The sequence below is a fragment of the Chenopodium album genome, chromosome 19 (genome assembly GCF_948465745.1).
Source record: "Chenopodium album chromosome 19, dcCheAlbu1.1, whole genome shotgun sequence".
Classification (NCBI taxonomy): domain Eukaryota; kingdom Viridiplantae; phylum Streptophyta; class Magnoliopsida; order Caryophyllales; family Amaranthaceae; genus Chenopodium; species Chenopodium album.
Genome location: NC_137852.1, coordinates 13,560,042 through 13,576,666, shown reverse-complemented (window position 1 = coordinate 13,576,666; position 16,625 = coordinate 13,560,042).

The window sequence follows — 16,625 nt, the reverse complement described above, 5'->3', positions numbered from 1 at the left end:
ATGGTCAGTGAACGGGGGATAGATGCGAATCCAGATAAGGTGAATGCGGTGCTTCAAATGAAACAGCCAAAAACCATTCGTGATATACAGAGGTTAACGGGGAGGATGGCAGGGTTAACCAGATTTATCAGCAAATCAGCTGATAAGGCTCTTCCGTTTTTTATGGTGCTAAGAAAGAACAAGACATTTGTGTGGGGAAAAGATCAAAGTGATGCCCTAGAAGTAGTAAGGAATCATCTCAGATCTCTGCCCACAATTGCCAGGCCTGAAAAAGGAGAAGTGTTGCAGTTGTACATCTCGGCATCACCAAAAACAGTAGCGGCCGTTTTGTTGGTGGAAAGGAAAAGACAACAACAACCGATTTACTTTATCAGCCATGTCTTGAATGCGGCAGAACGCAGATATCCAGTTATAGAGAAAATGGCGTTAGCTGTAATAGTGGCAGCCAGGAAGTTGAGGCCTTACTTTGATGCACATCCGATAGAGGTACTCACTAATCATCCCTTGGAGAAGTCACTGCGAAAAATGGATACATTTGGTAGACTACTGACATGGGCAGTAGAGTTATCAGAGTACGAAATAAGTTACAAGCCCCGAACATCAATCAAGGCTCAAGCATTGTCGGACTTTATTGTTGAGACCACATATACAGATGAAGAAGAGGAGTTGGGAACATGGCAGGTATCAGTTGATGGATCAGCCACAACAACAGGGGCCGGGGCTGGAATTGTGTTAACGGCTCCAGATGGAAAACTGTTTGAATACGCCATGAAATTTAAGTTCAAAGCAACAAATAATGAGGCCGAGTATGAAGCTGCGATAGCCGGAATGCAGTTGTCAATAGCAGCAGAAGCAAAACGGCTAGTTTTGACAACTGATTCCCAACTGGTATCAAGTCAATTTACTGGGGAGTATGAGACTCGAGAGCCGGCAATGGTGAAGTACTTGGAGAAGGTGAAGCAGTTAGCAGCTCAATTGCAGTACTTTGAGATCAAATTAGTTCCGAGATTGAAAAATGCTCAAGCAGATGCACTGGCAAGATTGGCAAGTTCGAGCTTCAATGACTTGGAAAGAACAGTTATGGCTGAGATTTTAAAGCAGAGAAGCATAGATGAGGTGTCGGCGGATGTCTGTTGTGTTGAAGTGGGGGATCAATGGTATGATAAAATACTGGCATACGTCGTTTATGGTGTAGGGCCAACAGATAAAGGGGAGCTGAAAAGGTTACGGAAGGATAGTACGTGGTTCGTTATGTACCAGGGCCAATTATACAAAAGAGGGTTTTCACTGCCGTTGCAAAGGTGCATAACGGATTTTGAATCAGCAAGGTTGATAGAAGAATTACACGAGGGAAGCTGTGGTAACCACCTAGGAGCAAGAGCCTTGTCCAGGGAGGCAATGAGAAGGGGATACTACTGGCCGACAATGAACGCAGATGCAGTGGCTTATGTTAAAAAATGTGAGAAGTGTCAAAATTTTGCCCCAGTTATCAACTTACCCCCAAATGATCTAACTCCGATATTGAACCCAATCCCTTTTGCCCAATGGGGAATGGATATAGTAGGCCCGTTCCCATCAGCCACAGGTGGAAGAAAATATCTGATAGTGGGAATTGATTACTTCACCAAGTGGATAGAGGCAGAACCAGTAACGAAGATAACGGCATCGGAGGTGAAAAAGTTTATATGGAAAAACATCTTCACGAGGTTCGGGTTGCCGATGGCGATGGTTTTTGATCATGGAACTCAATTTGACTGTAAACCAGTCAAAGATCTCTTAATGATGTATAAGGTAAAATTTGCTTATGCAGCAGTATGCCACCCACAGTCTAACGGCCAGGCAGAAGCAGCAAATAAGCAGATAATAACGGCAATTAAGAAAAAGATCGAAGACGCAAAAGGTTTATGGGCAGATTTGATACCAGAAATATTATGGGCCAACAGGACAACGATGAGAGAAGCCACAGGTGAATCCCCTTATACTCTGGTTTTTGGAACGGAGGCAGTCATACCAGCAGAAGTCGGGTTGCCGACATTCCGGATTCAGCATTACTGTGCAGATCAAAATGATTTACTCCTACGGCAACAGTTAGATTTCTTGCCAGAGCTAAGAGAAAAAGCAGCAGTTAAGTCAGCTGTCTTTAAAGAAAGAATGTCACGGGCCTACAACAGAAGAGTATCACATAGGCCGTTAAGTAAAGGAGATCTAGTATTACGAAGAACCGCAGCAACCGGTAAGGGAAATGAAGACGGGAAGCTGACTGCAAACTGGGAAGGGCCTTATCGGGTTAGAGATGTCGTCGTCCAAGGGTCATTTTACCTGGAAACTATGGATGGAACACCTTTAAAAAATGTATGGAATTCAGCTATACTAAAGAAATATTATGTGTAACAAACATTTTTAATGTGAAGCTGATATCAAGAAAGATGTCAGTGATGAATGAAGAAATATTCAGACAATGCGCAATGAAATAGGCATCCTCCATTTAACAGAACATCGTTAAATGGGACGGACAGCTCAAAACCGCTTCCATGAAGTTAAAGGCTATACAACCTGATCAGTTGTATACATTAACTCATGAGGTTGCTGGTTCAAAGTATAATACCGGCCAAATCAATTCGGGTATACGCCGATATGAGGCGTAGCTCAGAATGTGATCGCCGAGAGGGTACCTAACTGGCTGAAACAACAAAGCAGTAGGTGACCGATGTTATAATCTGAATCACCAACAACCGGTTATGACTCAGTATACATAGATCTAGAACGAGCTATGTACACTGAGGGGAGCAGAGAGTGGTATGGTATTTATAGGTATCCGTAGTGCGTTGGTAATTTTTAATACGTAATGATATCTGTCATACTATGGTATTTATAGGTATCCGTAGTGCGTTGGTAATTTTTAATACGTAATGATATCTGTCATACTATGGTATTTATAGGTATCCGTAGTGCGTTGGTAATTTTTAATACGTAATGATATCTGTCACACTCTGGTAAAGATCTTATGTCTTCCAAAGCCGAGGTCCTGAAATCAGATATCTTCAAAAGCTGATGTTTGTTAAGAACCATCAGGTAAACTTTTATTTCTTGCAAGTTCTTTTATATATGTTGAAATAAGTTGACAATATAGTTATCATAACGTTGTAAGTACGAGCAGATTATAAAATAATAAGCAAAGAACAACACAGTTATGATAAAAAGTGTAGAAATTTGTAGATAGTTGGCAGACAACGAAAACAAAAATAAGTTTACACAGCAGATAAAATTGACAATCGACAGGCATCACCACAAAAAAGGGGTATATGCCGATAAAACAGCATTGTCAAAAAACATGTTCATACATACAAAAGACAATAAAAGAGTTACAACTGGTAAGGCCCAATGATACAAGACCCACAAGAGGATGTCGGTGATGACTGCCCGCCCCTTCAGGATTGTGCATTCTCAGGCACTGGGGAATCTAAAATGCTGGGGTTGCTGGGGCCGTCATCAACAGTTGGCGCCAGGTTATACAAGTCCTCGTCAGAAAATTGCTGCGCCTCGAAGCCGGAAGGGATCTTGTAGGCTTCCTCGCCGAAAGCCTTTTCAACTTTTGCCCAATCGTCCTTTTTCCAACCAGCGGCGTGAGCAATACATCTCTGAGCAGCAGTCCAACCTCCATCAAAACGATCTTGGAGTTTGGAGCAGAACTCGTCGGAGGCTAGATAACGGCCAACCGCTCTTCGCCGGATACCAGGTTTCTCGGCTTCCATTTTTTGAACCTTTTCTTCAAGGCTCTTAATTTTAACTCTGGCATCCTGAAGATCTTTTTCAATTGAGGGAAGCCGCTCAATGGCCTTGTTTTTCTCAGTGATCTGAGTCTTTAAACTCTGCACCTCTAGCTCGAGATTGGCGACCCTCCCCGCCTTGATCTTCAGCTCCGACATCTCTTTGTCGTCCTTCTCTTTTATTTTCTTCAAGTCATCCAAAGCTTTTTCAGCATTTTTGATGACTTCCTGCATGGCACTTTCGCTGGCGGAGGCTTGATGATGTTTCTCCTGATAGTAACGGTACATCTCAACCAGCTCTGTGCCAGACATGACGGCCTACAAAAATAGATATATCGTAAAAATAGGGAAACCGAGAACGCAACATAAAAATATAAAAAAATAATAATAAATATATATATCTATACCTTCATCATGTTATGCATATGAGCAGCAGCAAGGGGGCCGATTGGACCAGCAGGTCTGTCCATCGGCAGCGTCAGGTTGCTCAAGAGCCGATAACCGAGATTCCCACCTTGCATTGGGTCATCGGTTATCATAGATTCATTCCGGCCGACATCCAGAGCAGGTTGCCAACGGTCACCGGAATGGCCAGGAGGGACGGCGAACTCCTTCAAAACTTCGTCTGGAAACCTTCCAGAGACACGTTCAATCCATTGGTTGGACCGATAAGTCAGGGCTGGGATGCTGGAATCTGACCCAACCGTTGTAGGAGCAATTATGGTGGTTGCCTGAGGTTGACGAGGGGATTCAGCAGAAGTGAGATCTTCGATCTCGACACCCTGAATAATCTTCTTCACAACAGCCTCAGGGCTTTTATCTTTGTTGGCAGTCGGGGTCTTCTCGGACGCCGATTGATCTTTTTTCTTCTCGGCGCGCCCTTCAGGTTGCCTAGGGCTGGAGATCACAATTCCACCTCGCCGATTGGCTAGAGGTGTTAACTTTCTTTTCTTGGCGTTATCATCAGCCATGATCTCAACTCTTCTTTTGGCACTGACAGCCGGGGCACGAGCACAAATGGAAGCAAGGGTATCGTAGGGGCTAGAAGCTCTAGGGCAGCGCCTGATGACCCTTTTCCCGTCAGAAGATAGGCCGAGTTGTTTGTTGTCCAACTTGTCAATACCTGGGAACAAGGAATGTAAGTTTAATCAGTTAAATGTAGATAATCTTTAAAAAAAAAAAACACACAACAAAGAGGAAAGAAAAGGAAGGAAGAGAAATTCAACAAACAGTACCATAATCGTCAGTCCAACACAGACCAACACGAGATAACGGCGCGTTGCCCAGAATGTAACTTACATTCGGCACCCACACCGTAGGAACAATACGGACCTTGCCGTCACCTTCATCAAACTCAGAGATGTCAAAATGATTAACGGCTCTCTCTTCATGTTTCCCAAGATCCCTCTCAGGGATTGAGTCAAAACGGGGATGAGGTCGGAAAAAGGTTCTTCTTAGAGGATAATCCTCAGGAACCGACATAAAGAAGAATCTCACTTGCCATCCCTTACAACTTGTCAGTTTTGGGTGGACGGTGTATTTGCGAGGTTGAGTATACAAAGACCACCACCCATCCGACTGACCGTCTCTTTTCAAAGTAATCAGCCGCCTGAAAGCGTTAAGGGTTAGGGGATAGTTTCGATATAACATGACCTAGATGGTAGCAATAACGGCCCGGATAGTAGGAGGAGTAACCTGAACTAAACAGGCGTTCCAGGCTTTTAAGATTTTCGCCACAAAGGGGTGTAGAGGGAAACGGAGGCCGAAGTCCAAATGCTTCATATAAACGGCCACAGAACCTGCTGGGCAATCTAACACCGAGGCTCCAGACGGGGGAACCGACAGCTCATACCCGTCAGGTAAGTTGAAGAATTTCTTAGCACGGTGGCAGTAATCTTTCTCAATTGCCGTTTTCCTAAAGTCATCGCTTATCTTTGCCTTGGCCACTTTTCCATCTTTGGCAAGGGTAATAGGTTGACGGAATTCAGCTCCGTCGGTCTCGGAATTATAGCCCTCATCCAGACTCTCTTCCTGAATAACTTCAGCCGTCAAGTCGATCTCATTGTTGACACTGTCTTCTTGAGTCTCGTCATCTCCTAAAACCGAGTTAACGGCTGAATCGTGCACTGGAGATGACGGACCTTCCATAGGGTCCGCAGGGATATCGTCCGTAGGTTCTTCTTCGGAAGAACTTACGACCTGACCTTGCCCAGGTCTTTTGCTGGACTCAGTTGCCTTAGCGGCCTCAGCTGCCTTAGCTGCTTTGGCGGCCTCAGCGGCTTCACGGGCAGCAGCTCGAGGCTGATAACTGGTACTCTTTACCCTTGGCATGGTGTTTATACCTATATTGCCAACATTAGTGCCGTATTGATTAAAATAACGTCTCCCAGTAAAGTTGCGTAAGTGATAACGGACACTAACAGGCTCAACGTCAAGAATTTCAGTGTCGGCAGGGATATCAGGGTTAGTAGGGTGAAGGGCACTTTCACGATGAGCAATAGTCCTATGTATCATAAAGGCGCGTTTCTCTTCTTCAGAAGATAACGTCTCAAATGGATAATCTATATTATCAGAAAGGGAAGATGAATTACCCTGGTTACTACCGGTTTCTTTACCTAAGGATTGCCTAATTAAACGACGCCTAGCAGTACTAAGGTTAGGGAAATTCTCTTCAACACTATCTTCCGACATTTAATTTAAAAACGAGAAAATAAAACAAAACATGCAAAATCAAGGGGTTAAGGAACGGCAATACCTTCGATAAAAGTCGCTGATACGATGAACTTAAAGCGAGGAGTGACGAAGAAGGAAAGTGCGCTGAATACACTGAGAAGCGTACACCGAAATCAGGAAGAATCCGTTAAATGCACTTTTGGTTGAAGAGCAATTGCGATTGAGAAAAATTTGGAAGAGGGTGAAAGTGAGATAAAAAAAAACGACGGAATTTTTTGATCTAAAAAGAAAAACTGAAGAGTCAGTTGAAATGAAAGGCGGTTCAGAAATCCAACGGCCCTGAATCAACAATCAATTTCAAAAAGCAACGGTAGGATCTATGACACGTGTGTTAATTTTCCCGCTTCAAAAAAAAAAAAAAAAAAAAAAACGGTTACACTTCAATTTTATAACAAGTAGACCTTGTCTGCTATCAGCACACAAGGTCACTTGGGGAGGAAAACGGAGTTTTTTCGCTCCCAAGTATTTTACGGCAAGTACACCTCGTCTGCTATCGGCATACAAGGTCACTTGGGGAGGAGAACGGAGTTTTTCGCTCCCAGGTTTTTTATAATGAATTGACCTTGTAAGCTATCGGCATACAAGGTCACTTGGGGAGGAAAACGGAGTTTTTCGCTCCCAGGTTTTTTATAATGAACTGACCTTGTAAGCTATCGGCATACAAGGTCACTTGGGGAGGAAAACGGAGTTTTTCGCTCCCAGGTTTTTTGTAATAAATTGACCATGTAAGCTATCGGCATACAAGGTCACTTGGGGAGGCGCTCCCAGGTTTTTTATAATGAATTGACCTTGTAATCTATCGGCATACAAGGTCACTTTGGGAGGAAAACGGAGTTTTTCGCTCCCAGGTTTTTTATAATGAACTGACCTTGTAAGCTATCGGCATACAAGGTCACTTGGGGAGGAAAACGGAGTTTTTCGCTCCCAGGTTTTTTGTAATAAATTGACCATGTAAGCTATCGGCATACAAGGTCACTTCGGGAGGAAAGGGGTTAATAAAACTGATGAGTTACTGAAACTGATGAAGAACACGGCGTTACGGCACAACAATTATCCTCTTACATAAATAGTAATAATAAAAGTACTAAAAGTAGCAAATTAAAATAACACTTCTCAGCAAAAGAACATAGAGCTTAAAAATATATGAATATGTAGAAGTTAATTTGCCTGGATACAGGCCAAGCGATTAAAATGAATTATGACAACGGCAAGCTTAGTAATGAAACTTTGTTAGTAAGCAGTACTTGACAGAGTACAAGAAACGTTGTTACAATAAAATTTCCAATTTAAGGAAGAGTCTGAAGAATGAGATGTGGAACCCAAAGTTTGTTTTGTTAGGTTCAGCTTGTCTCCCATGATTAACTGAGCACGATGATGAATGATCATACGTCCTCACTTGGGGGGCTAATTGTATGGGATGATATTTGGGCATGACCGATATCTTGCGAAAGCACATGACCAGATCACAAGAAGATGCTGATATGTTGCAGAAAGAGGACATGTCGGCCTGCCGCAATTTAACACGTGGCAACAGAAACTCGACACTTGGCACAAAAGGTTGTGCATGGGTGAAAGCCACCTGTCAAGGTAGATTACTATAAATAAGTAGGTAAGACCTCATTAATGAGGATATTAATGACACTCTCTCTCTCTTCTTTCTCTCTACTTTCTCTCTCTTACTTATCTTCTTTTCTCAAACACTTTCTGACTTTATCATCGGAGTGGTTATCCCCGGACCACCCCGGGGTTAGCTAACTTCTTCTCATTGTGTAGGTTCTCAGCTTGCCGATAGGAGTATCAGAATCTCAAGTCCGAGTTCTTGGAGGGGTTGGGATCAGACAGAAACAATTATACAAGTAATAAATTAGTTCTTGATAACTAGTTTGGGATTTCAATAATATAGAAGAATACTGATTGGAAGGAATGAACACAATCAATGCGTTATTTGTATCTATAGAATTATGTACAACCTCCGTTTCTTATTATGTGCAACAAAGGAGTATTATTTGTGAGACATAAAATATTCCTTTGTTGCACATAATAAGAAATGGAGGTAGTATATATAGATCTTGATTTAAAAATATATCTCATAGAATCCGCAAACTATTTTGACATACTCGTAGTGAAGGCCAATTAACAGTATATTAAACAGTATTAAATTTGGGCTTATAATTGAATTAAAATTACAATAGGAGAAATATTATCTAAAGCCAAGTCATACTCCTAACATATTATTTGAAGTCAATTAAAACACAAAAATAATTCAAAATATTGTTTCGGAAAAGTGACATTAAAACATTAATCAAATTAATGTTTGGGAAAACTCAAAACATAATATTACACATACAATCACTATGTATCTAATTAAGAGTTTAATAATCAAGCAATAAGACTTATAACACTGACCACAAATTCCTTTGATATTTAATTCTTTGAAACTTATAGATCATTATGTGATTAACGTAATATCATACTATACCAAAATAAAGTAAGATATTACCAATACACATATACTTGTAATATAGAATTTGGCATATACAAAGATGCAATAAACCATCACAAAATATTCTCAAAATTACGATAAAACTCAAATTTCAATCACAAAATCATCTATGCTAGGTATTAATGAAAAGCAGACAAAATCAATTCGGAATGGTAGTTCCTAACTGAAGAGTATTTTGAACCAATTAAAACCACCGAAATTGTATAATTGGATTACCTGGTTTGACAGTAGGATCAAATGTATTTAAGAATGAAGATTCTCACCATTCATGATGGACTCCACACATCTTCCACCAACTCTGCGTGATGAAGCTTAATCCCAGACTATAATTATTGTGACACAATTATTGAATGGATTGGAAGATATAAGTTTTAACGTTCGAAGCATTATATAATTGGCTTAGAGCTTGGTGCTGATAAGGTGTTATAAAATAAAGAGAATAGGAGAGAAGATTGAGAGAGAATTAATCAGTATGTTCTACTTGTATTCCATATAATGGAGGTATAGATATATATAGATACAACACAAATGATAGGGTTTGCTTGGAAAATAATAAACCCTAAAATCTAGAAAGTTCTGGAATGATACAATGGTATAATGGACATCCACAAATATATATTTCATAACAATTATGTTATAATCAAATTCATAGGAATTTTTTAAAGCTGTTAGATTAGTAATAGAGAGCGTAACTCCCTACGTTAGTTTCTATTTTGGCAAAGATTAGATACATAAATTCCTACATATTTTAAATAATGAAAATTCCTATGTAGTGCTACTCAAATTAAATTCAGCGGCTATTTCATCAAATGTCACTGAGTAATTTAAAAATTTACCAAATGCCATCGGACTTTTCAGAATTCACCAAATGCCACCCAATTTTTTAAAAATTCACCGAGTGCCATTAATGACTAACGGTCGTAAACTCCGTTAGTCATTAGGGTTAATCATGACACATGTCATGATATGATTGACCATTTATCTTAATTCAAAAAAATTAAAAAAACAAAAAAAGAAAAAATTAAAATAAAAAAATAAAAAATTTTAAAAAAAAACCCCAAAATTTTCCTAGCCACCTACCCAACCACCGCCAAGCCCTTGCCCCTCCCCCTATCTCACCGAAAAACGGCCTGCCACCATCTTAACCACCAAAAATCGGCCGGCCGGCCCTTTAGCGCCCCACCTGACCCACCGCCGACCCCCAAAACCTCCCACGCCGCCTGCCCCGACCCCAAACACCACCAACACGAGCTTTAATCAAGCACCTCTCCTTTCCTTCGTCGCCAAAATCACCCCTCCTCCTTTTCCCCACCCTCAAAATCGGTCGTTTTGACGTTGGGAGAAGGGAGGAGGGGCGTATTTAATGGAGATTTTTGGGGTCGGGCAGTCTGTGTGGGGGGTTTTTGGGGAGGGCGATGCTCGTGTTGGTGGTTTATGGGGTCGGGGCAGTTGTTTTTTTTATTTTAATTTTTTGTTTTTTTTAAATGGTCCAATCATATCATGACATGTTTCATGATTAACCCTAATGACTAACGGAGTTAACGACCCCCTATAATTTCGGCGGAATGGTAGTGGATGACCTGTTGGGTGCAACAAAAATTAATACCCCCTAAAGTCGGCAGTGATAGATAATAAACGAAAGTTGAGATTAATTTTGGCGGATGAGGCAAAGTTCAGATTAATGGGAGCAATTTTTCCTACAATATATCATTGGAAGGATAATTTCAAGATCTATCCAACCATATAAAATTTGGATAAAGATTATGAGGCACGAAAATAAAATCTGACTGTCTTTGAACATCTTTAAATTCGAATAGAATTAGGAATTAAAAAGGGAAGTTTTTATAAAAGGAAAGTTCTCTTCAAATTCAATTTCCTTAATCTTATTGTGGGCGTCGTTCGAAGTGCGCCTACGTAAAAGCATGGTGTGAATATGCTTGACACTCATAGGAAGTGGGAATTGACATATACAATTAGGGACAACGATTAGGGACAAGGAAAGTAGGGAGCCGCCAACAAGTTTTTAATTAAGGAACTTGTAAACCGTTCACGGATCATAAAAGGCAACCACGATTAAGGGACAACGAAAGGCAACAATGATTGACCCGTGAAGGTTACACCCCATTCATAATCCATGAGATTACTAACTCCATATGGTTCGGAACCACGAAAGGAGGATCGGGGATAATGGTACGAAGTGAGTCATGGAGTCACATTCGCCCGTATTGGCCTCTACTCGATTCTTATAGTGAAAAGTATTCCTGCGATCTCAAAGACATGCAAACAAAATATTCAATTTGCTCCAAACTATTATTATGTTAAATTGGTTGAATATTAGTGCACACATAATTCTAAAATATTAGTGATCACTTGATTAAACAACAAGATTAAAGGAATCTAAACCGATTGTCCAAATTATCTTATTAGGCGTGATATTCAATTACATATTCCATTTAAACATGCAATATGGTGATCATAAATAATAATAGTAATAGAATAAACATTAATATTGGAAGCAATATAGCAATAAATCCAACAATATAAAAATCGTTAGAAAAATAATAGAATTAAAAGGAACATGATTCCTTACTTTAATTTTGTTTGCTTGCTACTATAAAAATAATAAACGCGTTAGTAAATTCAAGGAAAATTAATTAAACAATAATTAAAATGGAATTAAATTAAATTAAATAGAATTGATTTGGGGCCAAACCCTCAAACAGTTCTGCCTTTCACGCCGTGGTTTAAGGACAGAACCCCGGGTAAAGTACGGACTCCTTGGAGTGCTTAAGGAAGGTATTTTGAGAGAGAAGGGTAGGCTAGTGTTTAGGCTAGAGCATAGAAGAGAAATGAGAGAGTTCATTGATGCCCCGTACATCAGAAATGAGGGGGTATTTAAAGAAAAAATGTGCTGAGGGAACACACGGAACCCTAAAAAGATAAAAAAAAAAAAAAACCCTAAAAAAGTATCCCGTGACACGGTAAACTGTGTGAAGCGGGATGTTTTTAGCAAACGGGGGAAGAAAACGCGTTAGGGTTTACGTGGAAAGGACACAGAAATTCCCGTGTCACAGCAAACTTCCCGTGTCACGGGAATTCTCACCGTCAGACGGGAGAGTTTCCCGTGACGTGGTAGATTCCTGCCGTGGCGCGGGAATTTCCAGCCCACTTTTCCGTCTAAATACATTTTTAACCCTAATTTCATTCAGCAATTTAAGTGCCGATTGATAATTTCGGGCCATTTTCTGATTTATTAATATTGGGCTAAAATAAGAAAATAAGTAAAAAGAAAGGTTTAGGCCAAAAATAAATAAAAAAATAAGAAAGAGGTTTTGGGCTGAAATTAAAACTATGCTTTTACCAAACATCAAGACTAATCCATGGACTGTTCAAAAATATGAATTTAATTAAATATGATTTTTAAGCACTCTCGGGATTAAATACTGAACCCAACCAATAGTGGCGGTGAAAGGTTGCTCATCATCGGGTTTGGTTTTGGGGAGACATTTTTAGGTGTCTACACTTATCTTTTCAAAAAGATAATTAAGATCTTTTAGAAACTTATAGCAGCTTCTAATTAATCCTAATTAGTTTAGGAATAGATTTAAACCTTTGGACCCTCATGATCATTGGACCGTAGGTAAAATCTGGTTTGGGCCCAATTTAGTATTTTTGTCATAACTTCCTCATTATTCATCGGAACTGGGGTTATAATATATCGTTAGAAAGGTATTTTCAAGCCCCATTTAACTACACCATTATTGGGACCATATCGTGAACCAAACTAAACTAGATTGGACGTTTTTTTTTTATAAATAGAGCAGGTTTTCGAACACAGAAAGAAAGATTTTTAATAAAAACTAACCGCAACACTAGACTTTTCACACTTTCACTTCATTCGATTATGGTTTGACGCAAAAGGTATTCATCACTGGGTTTGGTTTTGAGGAGACATAAATGGGTGTCTACACTACAGGATAGCATAGTTCGAACTCTGAGACGGTACATAATTTTTTTATTTTTACTTTTTTTTTTGGTTTCACAACTTTTCAATTTTACAGAATCATATCTAATTTTAAAATATCAAAAACATAGTTTTTACTTTTTTATTTTTTGTTTTATTTTTGTGAAGGAAACAAACTTATACCTTTAGATGTAATTTTCTTATATGAATACAAATTTGGTTGATACATTAATGTTGTAAATTTTCATAGAATGTATAGTTGGAAATTGGTTTAATGTTGCTGCCGAAATTATAATTGGACACACAAAATTTTGTTGGAATTGTAATGGACATCAAAGTTTTGCCGGAATTGTAATTGGAGACACCAAAATTGCGCCGGAATTGTCATATACACATTTTAAGAATTAATTTCTCTTCACCTAATCAAGGTGCTGATACCCCTTAGTCCAATGGTCTAGAATACAAGTTTGTGTGTAATGTCTATAGTTGACCTGAGTTCGAACCTTGTAATACTACATAAGTTTTTTTTTTTTTTTTTTTTTCAATTTTACGAAATCATATTTTATTTTAAAATATAAAAATAACAAAACATACTTTTTTTTTTAATTCTTTGAAGGGAACAAAGATATACTTCTAGATGTGTAACTCTTTTATATTTAATAAAAAATTACCTATAACTATTTTTTTTCTATAAAAAAAAGTATTTTCCAATGGTCTAATAAACAAACCCCTTAAGTGATGATGGATAGTCATCCTATGTTCGAATCTTGTGGAGGTATAAAGAAACATGTTTTGATTTCCTATCCAAGCAAACCGATACATACTCCAACATTACCTATGAGGTCCTTTCTACCCTTTCGGTTATCCGTAGGTCGGACTTCTACACCCCTAAGGCAATCAAGTTCAACTACTTCGGGCAACGTATAAACCTAACCACTGAAGAAGTAAACAAACTCCTAGGTTTTCCTAGTGATGGCAAAATTAGGTCGACCTCAGCAAACTAAGCTAGAGGGCTATGATGACAGAGCCTTTTGGAGGGAACTTACCGGCCTAATGCAATACGACTCAAGTAAATCTAAGGTTTCTTGTCCAATCCACCCCGTGATTTGCATTATGTGTCGGCTCATTTCTTAGACTCTTTTTGCTAGGAATAATACCGGGGGGTTTGCTCTGCAAAAGAATTATATTTTCTATGGCATATGGTAGTTAATTCTGTTCATGGAGGCGGTTGAAAGGACCCTTAACCCCGGTGCTTACTTCATGGATTATTTACATGCTGTGGCTGAGGGGTCAGGTGAAATTGCTAATGGGGGAAAGATTACTTTACTTGTTATTGGCTCTGGTGCTAACCCTGTAGATTCCAAAAGATACAAGGTTGCTGGACCCACCACATTATATTTCAAGTGCATGACGACAATGAATTGGTTGCGTACGCGGCGTGGTGACCAAGGCTACGAGTGGCTAGTTGGTCGGCCAAGTCTTGCAAGCCCTGCACCGTATGCGTATCTACTCAATGAAAAATTGCCTAAAATTGTAGGTTCTGGGACTTAGATCATCCCTCTAGATTTTGTTTGGCCTCCTCCACACCCTGAAGGTGATCCATTGTCGGTGGGAGGCGGCCCAGTGCATATGAAGGAAGATGCCCCTGAAGGAATTGTGTCTTCGATAAGTGCAATTACTAGATATATCAAGGATCACTATTATGGAGATAATAATTTCATTCTATTGGGGCGTCATCCTCTGTTGCTAGACTATGAGAGATGATCTTTGGGCTAGTCAAATAGCCCAAAGCCCTTTAGAATGGATCCTATATTGGTCACACACAAGGGTAATGGGTTAAGCAAGTTAGAGGCCCATTAATGGGCCTCATGAGCAATTAATTAGTCATAAGTATGATTGGGCTAAGTGTAGTTTGAGTGGGATTAGGAATTGGGCTTGGATTTGGACTTGGACTATTATTTAGAGATATGATCTATAAATAATAGTCATGCCTAGGGTTGATTAATTAAGTCACAATTAACATACAGTGAATTGTGAATCTAAGCAACCAACATCCAAAAGCCCTCACCCTCTCTCTCTCACACGCACGCCCCTCACTCCCCCCTCTCACCCACGGCCGGCCACCCCTAGTGGCCCACGTGGTGTTGCGCGGTGGTTCTTGGCTAGTTGATCGTTCGTTCATCTCCGTAGAAGGTCGATAGAAGGGTTCTTTCGCGACTAACTAGCATTAGTGGAGGTTTTAATCTGTGCCCGTGGACCAAGTAGAGGAATCACGTTTGAGGTTCTTTATCTCCCCATTGTTCTTGCTCGATCACCGTGGAATCACGCTTCAAAGGTATAATTCTCACTTCTTTATGTGTTATGCATGAGATCCTTGGTTTGGTGCTATGTGAATATGATTCATGTTAATTCCGCATTTAGTACCCATAATCTCCTACAGCCCCCGTAAATCAAGGTGCTCAAGGTATTCAACAACTACTGGCTTTGGAGGAGCAGATAGTGGATTTGAGGACTGATATCACTACTATGAGGTCCAATGTCGAGGGCCTAAGGAGAGATTTTGAGGAGACGAGGACGGGGTACAACAACCTAGTGCAATCTCAAGACAGCATGGCCACTCTCTTGAAGAAATGAGAAGTAAATTCATCACTATGCAGACAGTATTTCATGATAGGGGTGACATGATGCATCATTATTTTGAGGGCGGTCCTAGCTCTGCCCCGAGGTATGATCCCTCTTCCGGCTAATAGGGCCTAGTTTTCTCTTTCCCTTGCAAGTTTTGATCGATATATGTTCACATTGAGGACAATGTGAAGTTTAGCTTGGGGGAGGGATTGCTATATGCTATATATATATTAGTTTGTTTTCTTTTGGCTTTTCTAGTGTCCTGCTATGTATTTACATGGTTTTGCCTCAATGATGATATGTGATACATGTGAAAATTTTATGAAAAAAATGAAAACTCGTTTTCGAAAACCCATTAATTGATTGACTTGGAGTTGAACTTGTTTGTGGCGAGAATGGTCTCCCTGCTTGACTGATATGAATAGTTTGAGTACCCATGTGAGATTTTTGAGCCATATTCGACTGACTCACCTTATTTCAGTCGCTTTCCTTTTATGTGTGATAGATTTCCTTCGTGTAATTTGAATCTTGGGTTTGCTTTGCGACTATTTGAGACTTTTTGATGCAATATATGGAAGAATAATGATTGAATTTCCTTTTAGTTAATTAGAGCCTCAACTTCTTAGGTTTGTGATTTTTGTTCTACTTTTTTTAAAAAAATTTACATTAACTCTTAGGGAGAACCAATAATTTGACCTTGATTCCCTTCTTGGATGCCTTACATTGTATGCCTTAGTGCATTTTGTACAGTTTATGCCCATTAAGTCGTGGTACTTTCAATTTGTTTTTAAAAAAAAAAAATGAAAAGTTGAGTTGTGAAAAAAAAACAAAATTTGAAAAGTCATAAAATTTGAGCTAAAAAGTGGTGAAAAAGAAGGGCAATGTTAAAGAAAGAAAAAAGTATGAGAATTGAATTGTGTGAATAAGGGGCTTGTTCGTGTGTTGTTTGGAGGATATAAGGTTAGTTTGAACCCGACATTTGGATATGTAGTGGGATTAGGATTTTTGTTATTTTCTTTTAGCACCACATCTC